This window comes from Globicephala melas, chromosome 7, assembly GCF_963455315.2.
Source record: "Globicephala melas chromosome 7, mGloMel1.2, whole genome shotgun sequence".
Lineage (NCBI taxonomy): Eukaryota > Metazoa > Chordata > Mammalia > Artiodactyla > Delphinidae > Globicephala > Globicephala melas.
The window spans coordinates 108,180,842-108,190,388 of NC_083320.1; the positions used below are offsets into that span (position 1 = coordinate 108,180,842).

The window sequence follows — 9,547 nt, forward strand, 5'->3', positions numbered from 1 at the left end:
TTCAGCCTAACTATAACATTCCTACACAGAAGGGCCACCTCATCTCTGAAACCACACGAGGCTCATGGACATGGGAGACACAGCATCCCTCCTCGGGGGCTGTGAGGGGTGGACAGCCGTACAGAAGCCAAGGGTACAATGGGCTGAATTCATACCCAGCAAGTTACCGTTGTTCACAGCCACACATCTGGACACTGGGACTTGAGGGCCCCTTTAATGACAGATTAATACAGTGAAATTGAAATACTCGAGCTTCTGGGAGTTTGCCTTGTTCCACATGGCACTCCCTGCATAGTTGATTTAACTCTGTGGCTGGAAGGCCTTCGGCATGATATATTAATTTATTGGCATTTAGATGTATGGGCTTCAAGACATGCTAAGTGAATATAATTAAAATTAGCCAACCTGACCCTTGCTGTCCTCAAGCCTATAAGACAGTTGAGAGAATTTATATTTCTCTGTAATCTTGGGAATGCTTTGGGATCAACCCAGTTTCAGAGCAACAGTTTTGCTTCCTTCAGTCAGGCGGGAAGGAGGGACGAGCCTATATTAGCCCCATTTTAAAGCCCTTATTCAAGTTCAGAGGCACTTTCCTGGCTTACTCCATAGGTTTGATCATGTAGTAGGCTTTTGAAGAGTGCCAGAGAGGCAATGACAAAAAAAAAGAAGAACAATTCATCAAAACACAGCCAGGGTTTCCAGTTGAATTGGCTGATAGAAACTGCATCACAGAACTGCCCCTCCCAGTAACCAACAACATAAGCAAAAACTCGTGAAAGCATAAATTAAAGGCCCTGCTCCCCACAAGAGAAGTCTCTCCAACAGCAACCAAAGGAGGACTGGGCATAACCCAGTGTACTGCATGCCGGTCAGGAAGCCGAGACAAAGGAGCTGGGGCGCCCACCACACTGGCCCACCCTGCTCCAGGCTGGGAGCACATCAGCCAGGTTGCGGATCCGAGTATACTCATCTGCACCCTCAAACCCAGAGTGAAGTAAATGGAGGTAGTATGGTTGGGGGTCTTTCCTTTTCTTATGGAGAAGTAGTGGAAGTGTCTGCTGGCATCTGGGGAGATGTGGGCAAACGTGGGGATGGAGTCTCCCTGTGGAAAATGAAGGCACCTGCTGGAGGGAGAGATCTGAAGGCACCTCACAGGGATAAGGAATTCAGTCCCATGTCAGTGCCTCAGCAATGGACATGCACACTGGCCCAGATCTTCTCAGAGAGACTGCCCTCCAGTACACTTCTCTGTCATACCCTCCAGCTACAGAAACACAGTAAGACTCAGAATACACAGGGGCTGTGATGGGAAAGTAAGTGGGCCTCAGAGAACAAAGTCAGCAGAGCAGGAAGAAGGTCTAGACATCTTTGCCCGAGCAGAAGCCAAGAGGAAAAGATTCCAATACACAAGCAAAGAGCACACGTGACAATTCCTGATATGCACACGTGTAATGAAAGTAATGAAAGGGACACAGCATGTGAAAACAAAGAACCCAACCCAGAAGAAAACTTACTCAGTGAGTGACAATAAATGCTTGGCCACTGCTTTAAACTAAAGAACAACTTAAAAGGGCCTAAAGCATATAACAAGAGGACTCAGAGACAGGATGAAATAAAAAAAGAGAATGTAGACATATGGAAACAAGTTAATAACAAAACAACATCATTACAAAACTAATAATACATTAGAAACAGCGAGAAACAGAATAAAACCACAAAACATAATTGTTCCTGCAAGAAAAGCTTGAGAAGATATTTAACAATGCACACAGCACTTTATGTGCCAGCACTGTTCTAAGCACTTTACTAATATCAACTCTTAATCCTCTTTATAGTCATATGAGGTAGGGATGCTTATTACCTCCATTTAACAAACAAGGAAAAAAGGCACAGAGAGATTTAGTGTCTTGTCCAAGGTCACACAATGAATAGGTGGCTGTCTGGCTCCAAGAATTAACAATTTCATTATGATGAACAATAATAACAACAAACAAAAATTCATAAAAATAATGAATCACTTCCATCTACATATGGCTTGCTATGGGATGAGCAGTGTTTTAAGAGCTTTACATATATTAAGATTTTTAATTCTGGAAACTTCCCTGTGAAACAGGCCTGTCATTCTGACCTTATAATGAGGCTCAGGGAGGTTAAGTGACATGATAATGAAAATAGATGAAAAAGAGAAATGTACAGAAGAGATAATCATGAAGAAAACAGACAAAAACAATCAAAACATGCCCCAAAATATGGACCAGATAATTATTCCAAAAAAAAGTCTCTGAAATTCAGGGGGAAAATAAGATTGGGATCAATATATATACACTACTATATATAAAATAGATAACTAATAAGGACCTATTGTATAGCACAGGGAATTCTACTCAATACTCTGTAATGACCTCTATGGGAAAAGAATCTAAAACAGAGTGGATATATGTATATGCATAACTGATTCACTTTGCTGTACACCTGAAACTAACACAACACTGTAAATAAACTATACTTCAATACTTTTTTTAAATCTATATATTAAAAAAGCACATTTTAATCCAGGAGATATAAACAGAGCACAAAATGTTGAAATATCTTATATCCTAGTTAACTATTACAACTAAAGGATGAAAAAAGAATGCTTCAAGCATCCTGACAGACAATAAATAATCTAGAAAGGTGAAAAATATCCATCTGGTATCAAATCTCTCCATAGCAATAGCAATGTCAAGTTAACAGAGCAAGAACTTCTACAAGTCCTGAGATAAAAAATGTAGCATACCCAGCCAAGATATCACTTAAGGGTAAAAGCCAAGACGTCTTTTGAAATCACTTAGGCAATAGGTTAGCATATATAAACATGAAAAAACCTCAGAGATTACCAAATCCAAAAGCTTTTCCTCAAAACCCATCCATTTTACAAAAAAATCTAGACAATTAAGGGAAAAGTTAAAATAAAGAGTTTGGACCCAATGTTCATAGTTGTATTATTTACAGTAGTCAAGATATGGAAGCAACCTAAGTGTCCATCAACAGATGAATGAATAAAGAATACACACACACACACACACACACACACACACACACAAACACACACACAATGGAATACTACTCAGCCATGAAAAAGAGTGAAATCTTGCCATTTGCAACAGCATGGATGGTCTTGAAAGGTATTATACTAAGTAAAATAAGTCAGACAGAGAAAAACAAATAATGTATGATGTCACTTATATGTGGAATCTATAAAATACAGCAAACTAGTGAATATAACATAAGACTCACAGATACAGAGCACAAACTAGTGGTTACCAGTAGGGAGAGGGATGGAGGAGGGACAATACAGGGATGGGGGATTAAGACGTACAAACTACTGTGTATAAAATAAGCTACAAGGATATATAGTACAACACAGGGAATATATGGAGTATAACCTTTAAAAATTGTGAATCACTATAGTGTACATCTACAACTTATATATGTATATCAGCTATAATTAAAAAAGAATAATAATAATAAAGAAAAATAAAGAAAGAATTTGGAAATGGAAAAATGACTTAAAACCTGGTGGTAAGCAATGAATCTGTTTACAACTATAACCAACACTCAACAACTACAGGAATTCTGCTTACAGAATAAGGGAATTGTATGTCCAGACAATATAAAAACAAGTAACAACAGAAAGGTGCAAGAGGGTATAAATGTAAATAACACTGACATTCTCATCTTTCTTAGCATGGAGCCAACCCATACTGTATAAAATGGAGAAACATAGCTGAAAACTATTTCAACCTCTCAGTGGTTCCCATAATCTCTCTCTTTTAAACTTGAAGGGATTTTGCTTATTTTGCTTCCTCTGACAGCCTTCGTTTACTCTTGGGCAACAATAAATAACAATTAAACTAGGTACAATTCGTTGAGCTCTCCTTCTGTACCAGGCACCACGGCCAGTGCTGCAGATGCAGTGAGCCTAGGAGATGGACGACAGGCAGCGGAGGATGGGCTGAGACTGAAGGTGTGACGGCCCTACCCGCAGCTGCAGACCTAGAGAAGCCAATCGCTCTGAGGCCACTGCTGGGCTTCCATACCCTGTGCCCTAGTCACTCCTAACAGAGCCGGGTGTCCAACAGCCCCAAGAAGTGCCGTCTGAGAGCTGGCGTCACAGAATAGGGGCAGTGGGCATGCAGCAGGGGCAGTGCGCCTGGCATCAAGGAAGAGTTGGTCCTCTTGGGTCAACAGGAAGAATGCAATTCATTTTTTTAAATAGTTCCATATAAAAGTATTATTATCCTGTGTGAGGGTGCAGGTATGTAAAACAAGGTAGAAAATGTATTACAAAAATTCTCGATAGCAAGCACTGTTTGTATTTAAAGAAACTCTTCAACATATGACCTAGGGTGACGGCTGGACGTCGTGGTGAGGCTAAGCAGTGCTCACTGAGCTGCTAGGCTGCGACATAGGTGGTGGGGATGAAGCTTACCAAGTTTACCTTGACCTCTAAGGGTCACGGAGACTCCACTGGCATCTGGGATATAGCTCCAAACATGTGGAATGTCTTTTTTGGGGTCAAATTTGGTCACAAATTTGAACGTGCAAAAAAGTATATGTTCTCTAAAACACAGTTACCAAAGGGGTTAGCTGAAGGGGTGGGCAGGGAGATAAATTAGGAATTTGGGATTAACAGATACACACTATTATATACAAAATACGTAACCAACAAGGACCTATTGTAGAGCACAGGGAACTATACTCAATATCTTGTAATTACCCATAATGGAAAAGAATCTGAATATATATATATATATATATATATACATATACACACACATATAAAACTGAAAAATAATTAAATAAAAATAAGTACATGTTTTCTAAACTTTTCTATAATTGAATATAATTCTGTCTCAAGCCTCCATTCTGTCAATTACAGAAAAAGTAGTCATATGCATTTTACGTGTATGAGTTGTTTCCCCCGGTCCGTTCAATGTTCTTCCTCTGTTGCTTACCAGGGGGGTGTCTGAGCTCTAAAGGGCTGTAAATCCCACCCAGGCCTGAGTGGATGGTGTCTGGTCCCAGGTTGTGGCCCTCGGAGCCTCGGGCAGCTGCTGAGCTGCTGAGAACCCAGCTTGTCTCTGCTCTGCCCCAGCTGAGAAGGTGCTTCCCCTCCCAGGCTCCAGGCCCCCCTCTGCAGCACGGTCCTCTCTCCCTCCAGCCTATACCCCCTCTCGGGCTCCTCCTGCCTCATTCTGGGAGATGCCAAGGTTTTCCCAGGCCCGCTCAGCCCAGACGCATCTCACAGCCACGTCTATTGTATGTATCAGGCTGAGAAGTGGTGGGAAGGAGGGGACTTGGAGGGATTTGCTACCTGTCAGACCTGCTCCAATGGCCCAGCCCCTGGGAAGAGGACCAAGGTCTTACTGACCCTGTGATGCCACGTCCATCTGAAGGGGCTGATACACAGCAGCACCCCCTCCCAGGGAGCCCGCAGCCAAGCATCCTTTCCATCAGTCCATTGTCACTTCCTTTCCCCCCCGGGAGGTGAGTGGGTCTAACCCTCTTCAGCTTCAAGGTCTGGGATGGGAGGCGGGTAGTGCTCTTAATGTCACAGCAGTGGGGTTAAAAGAGGGATTCCCAAGAATGAAAGCTACACTTGTTACCATGTCAAAATATCGGCACCCCCTTCCATACAACATCAGTGCCTGCAGACAGCCACAGGCAGAAACGCACAGGCAGAGACGCGCCTCAGTGCTCACAGGGATACGCTTCAGTTTCTGGAAACTCTCCCCGCACCGCTGCCCACACGCTTCTGTACCGCAGGATCCATGAGGTCTCACTGTCCTGGCAGACATGGACCCTCCCACTGTCTGAAAACTCAGCTCCGCGCAGCTCTGGGTTCCCTGACGCAACAGCCTTCGGAAAGAGTCTAGGTGCTGAGTGCCCAGCACTGCTCTAGGCATCCGGGATCCTGTCCCTGCCCCGAGGTCGGCGTGGATTCCGTAAGGAGCCCTGGGCAGCCGGGCAGCAAGCAGCCAGTCCCTGGGAAGCAGAACCTGAGATCCAGCAGCTTCCATTGCAGATGGAGCCAGCTGGACCCTAGAGACCAAAATCGCATCTGAATCAACCAGCCGAGCTCCACATCTAACATGAAGAGACAGCAAGGCCCAGCCACCCTGAGATGTCGGCTGCAAGTGATTGGTCACCCCTCCTGGCATCACGTCTGCACGGAGAATGACTCTTCTATGGAAAATCAAATGAAAACATTTCCTTCACAGCAGTTGCTACACCTGTATGACTCTCTTTCCCCCTCTCTCTGTTGGGTCTCAGTAATGAGGGCCTTCCCCTTGCAGACGAGGGTGGAACTGGTCCTGGGGTAGCGGGGGCTCCTGCCTGTAAGTGAAGTACCCCTTCAGGGGCCTGCAGCCCTGGAGACACACAGGGGAGGTGGTCCTGGAGGCCCCGGCGCGTCCTCCCCAGGGCAGCAGTGCACAGTGGCATTCAGGGACAAAGGACAGACTCGGCGTCAGATATATGGGCTCAGATCTGGCCCAGCTAGGAATCTGCTCTGTCTCCTCAGGGAGCCGAGCTTGGCGAAGGCTCGGCCTCCATCTGACCATGTCCGGCTCACAGGGCCAGCAGGGGTCAGGCAGAGAAGCAGGACAGCACCAGCCAGGAGTCGCCGCTGAGGGAACCTGGACCTCCCTAGCCGCCACTCTCCCCCAGCCTTTCTGTTTTGAGGAGGAGGGCATAAAGGGCCCGGCACCTAGAGGCTGGGGACATGCTCACCCTGACCCCCTCGGTGGCCAGCTCTGTCCCCTTCAAGCCCCCCAGGCCTTCCCTAACTCTAACCCTAACCAGGTGAGCCTGGCTCAGCCCCATCCTCGGCATCTTTATTCTAAAGACCCTCCAAGGGTGGGGAATTCACAAAGCATGATTATTTCTGGAACAATTCTTACTCTATGTCGAGATCTCAGATATTTCCAGAAGATGAATTAAACAAATTTCCTTTGAAAACTTCCTCAACAGAGCTTGGGCCATCGGCCCATCACAAGCAGCTGTCTGCCAGGTTACGCGGCATCTCAGGGGGGTCGGGGAGGCTGGTGGTTGAACAGCCTGCATGTCAGGTCTCCTCCCCCACAACAAGAAGAGAGATGTTCTCAGAATAGGATGCTCACTGAATCTCTGCACAGATATTCTGAGTGGTTAGCCCTGTTTTACAGATGGAGGACTGACATCAGAGAGTAAAGAAACTGGCGAGGTCCCTGGGAGAGTAAGTAGAAAATGCAGGACCAGGAGGCAGGTCAGCCTGTCCCCAAAGCCCATGAGCTTTATAGGTGCCACCGTCCTTCACGCAGCCTTTCACCTAAAACACTCTCTCTGAGGGTCCGGTCAGGGATGGAGAAGGTGCCTGACGTGGAGATGGATGTCCCGTGGGCATTTTCTTCTTCTGCCCCAACAGCATCTACCTGTGGTGGGTAGAGAGATTGAGACACGGTTCATTTAAGTGACGAAGGGAGGGTCACGCGGACACCCCTCCCCCATCTCTGGGTCTGAGTGAGGAACAAGAGGGAACAGAACCAGCTTGGCAGCAGTCGCCCTGACACAGCTCAGCACGAAGTGCCCTGCCCATGGCCCAGCTGCTGAGCAACTTTCCAAACCCTCACAGAAGAGGCTGCCTGCCCACTGGCCCCGGTGTGCACTGTGCTCCGTGGGGGCAGGGAGGGGCTCCCACCTTCCCTGTCACAGGCCTCGCCCTACGTCTGCCCCATCAAACAGTGCTCAGCTCTCACAAGCCCCTGCCCACCTGTGCTCACCTCCTGCTCAGACCACTGCGGTCTGCCCCTCACTCCACCCCTGCCCTTGCCAACTGTCCCACAAAGTCCTCCTGACCATGTCTCGCACAGCCACAGGCCCGGGATGCCCTCACTGCCCCAAACCACACCCTCAGCTGCCAGGAAAAACATCTCATGACACAGTGGCTTCAACAAGACAGAGGATTAGTGCCCCATCCCACAAATGGAGTCCATGGGGTGGGCTGTCCAAAGCTGTGTGGAGAACAGCTGACCTCTACCTTTCTGCTCTGCTCTCCTTAGCACAGTGTCTTGCTCCTCTGGTAGCCAAATGGTCCAAGATGGCTGCAGTAGCTCCAGACACCACATCCGAGTTCCAGGTGGCAGCAAGGAGGAAGAGGGAGAGGCACAAGGTTTTCTTAGAAACCCTACCTAATGACTTCTGTTTAGGTATTATTGGCCACCCCTACATGCTGGGAAGCTGGGAAAGTGGTTTTTTATCTGAGGCTGTTGGATGGTTAACTGCTGGGTACACTTCTTCTCTCCCTTGGTTTTACAGGTACCAGTGTCTCCTGCTCAGGACAGACCCCTCAGGCTTTCCTGCCTCTGCCTCCTCCTTCAATGCTGGTGGTTCACAGACTTACTTCTCTTCTCTCTATTCAGCCTTTCCTGAGACCATCTCATCCACACTTGCCTCCGGCTGTCTTCTGTCTCATGTTGCTCCCAGAGCTTCTGATGATAGCCCTCAGTCCCGTGATCTCTGCCTGCCTCGGACTGCTGGCCCATTAGGGACCTGCAGCTCATGGCCTGTCCTTCCCTGTGTCTTCACCAATTCCTTTGAATCTGGTTTTCTTCATGTGACCTACCCTGGGGGCCATTGTATCTTTGGCAAACAGGGCCCTCTGATTGGATGATTTTCCAGCAGTGCTGTTTTTCTCCTTACCTGTGCAAATCTGTCACTTTCTGCTACTATCCTCTGTTTTGCCCATTATACATCAGGGTCATGGGGGGGCTGGAGAGCTAGCAGCGGTAGAGGGGGAACGGGCACCCCCGAGCCAGTGTGCCCTACACAATCATACTCACCAGCCTGGGGTGGGTCCCCACCTGAGGTCAGTGATGGTGAATTCACCTGGGCCTCTGCCAGCAGTGCTTGACTGCACAGAAGCAGGAGGGGAGAAAGCAGAGGAGACGCAGGGTTCACCCAGGAACGGGGATTTCCCAGACTTGCTGGAGGAAAGCAGAGGTGAGGGCATGGGATACGGAAGCAAGCACTGAAAGGAGGCATCCACTGAGAACTCTAAGCCTGCTCAGGAGGCAGAAAGGGGCGGTGCCCTGGGAGGAAGTGGAGAGGGAGGGGGTCTGGGTCACAAAGTGGCTGAGGGGCAGAGAGCTGAGGGAGGAGTTGGGGTGGGGGGCTCTCAACAACAGCCAGGATCCAAAGAGATTCAGGGCGTGGGCAGCTGACCTGGACCCCTAGGGATGGTCCCCAGAGCCAAGGGGGTCAAGGAAGCTGAGGCTAGAGTGTATCAGCGTATCAGGCAGCTCATCCAGGTGAAAGCTGAAGATCCCGAGGCAGGTGCGTGGCTCAGGTGTCAACAAACAGCAGCGACGGGGCAACTGGAGATGATGGCAACCGGAGAGCAGTAGGTGGTGGGACAGGACCTCAGAGCTCCGACCACCCACCCCGTCTCCATGGGAGGGGAGGAAATCAACAGCCCACGGCAGGAGGGGAGGGGCGTTTCCACGAGGGGAAACAGGGTGGGCGAGGG

General features: G+C 48.1%; 1 long non-coding RNA gene across 1 annotated transcript; it reads right to left on the reverse strand.

The window, feature by feature from the left end:
- Window positions 1–4,898: 4,898 nt before the first annotated feature.
- On the reverse strand, window positions 4,899–9,173 carry LOC132597574 (uncharacterized). Its single transcript, XR_009564476.1, has 3 exons — window positions 8,060–9,173; window positions 6,945–7,454; window positions 4,899–6,228 (listed from the first exon to the last, which is right to left on the reverse strand). It is a non-coding gene; the product is annotated as an uncharacterized lncRNA (long non-coding RNA).
- Between the last annotated feature and the right edge of the window lie 374 nt (window positions 9,174–9,547).